The sequence below is a fragment of the Carlito syrichta genome, unplaced genomic scaffold (genome assembly GCF_000164805.1).
Source record: "Carlito syrichta isolate Samal-C Ts95f unplaced genomic scaffold, Tarsius_syrichta-2.0.1 Scaffold303658, whole genome shotgun sequence".
Lineage (NCBI taxonomy): Eukaryota > Metazoa > Chordata > Mammalia > Primates > Tarsiidae > Carlito > Carlito syrichta.
This window is the reverse complement of record NW_007247754.1, coordinates 214,742-216,144: the sequence shown is the minus strand read 5'-3', so window position 1 is coordinate 216,144 and position 1,403 is coordinate 214,742.

The window sequence follows — 1,403 nt, the reverse complement described above, 5'->3', positions numbered from 1 at the left end:
GAAAAAAAGAACCATTTGGCTATATAGGAATAGTTTGAGCCATAATATCCATTGGATTTCTAGGTTTTATTGTCTGAGCCCATCATATATTCACAGTAGGAATAGATGTGGATACCCGAGCATACTTCACATCTGCCACCATAATTATTGCTATTCCAACTGGCGTAAAAGTATTTAGCTGATTAGCTACCCTACATGGAGGCAACATTAAATGATCCCCCGCTATATTATGAGCTCTAGGCTTCATTTTTCTATTTACCGTTGGTGGTCTGACCGGGATTGTCCTTGCCAACTCCTCACTTGATATCATCCTTCATGACACCTACTATGTAGTAGCACACTTTCACTATGTCTTATCCATAGGTGCAGTATTCGCAATTATAGGGAGTTTCGTCCACTGATTCCCCTTATTCTCAGGATTTACCCTTCATTCAACATGAGCCAAAACCCATTTCGCAATTATATTTGTGGGAGTTAACCTAACCTTTTTTCCTCAACATTTCCTTGGATTATCAGGTATACCCCGACGATACTCAGATTACCCTGACGCATACACTATATGAAATACCGTTTCTTCTATAGGCTCATTTATCTCTCTTACTGCAGTTATACTTCATAATTTGAGAAGCCTTCGCTTCAAAACGAGAGGTATTAGCAGTTGAACTACCTGCTACAAACCTTGAATGACTTCACGGCTGCCCCCCACCTTATCACACATTTGAAGAACCCACCTACGTAAAAGTGTAATCTGTTACAAGAAAGGAAGGAATTGAACCCCCTAAAATTGGTTTCAAGCCAACTCCATAACCACTATGTCTTTCTTCATAACAAAGTACTAGTAAAAACTATTACATAACTTTGTCAAAGTTAAATTACAGGTTAAACTCCTGTGTATTTTTATGGCACATCCTCTCCAGTTAGGCTTTCAAGATGCTACCTCCCCTATTATAGAAGAATTACTTCATTTTCATGATCATACCCTAATAATCGTTTTCCTAATTAGCTCATTAGTACTTTATATTATTACCCTAATACTAACAACCAAGTTAACCCCACAAGCACAATAGATGCCCAAGAAGTAGAGACAGTATGAACCATCCTGCCAGCTATTATCCTTATCTTAATTGCCCTTCCTTCCCTACGTATCCTTTACATAATAGACGAAATTAACAATCCATTTTTAACTGTCAAAACTATAGGATATCAATGATACTGAAGTTATGAGTATACTGACTATGAGGATCTAAATTTCGACTCCTATATAATCCCCAAAACAGACCTCAAACCAGGAGAACTTCGACTACTAGAAGTTGACAACCGCGTAGTTCTACCCGTAGAAATACCAATTCGAATATTAATCTCATCAGAGATGTTCTTCATTCATGAGCTGTGCCCTCCTTAGG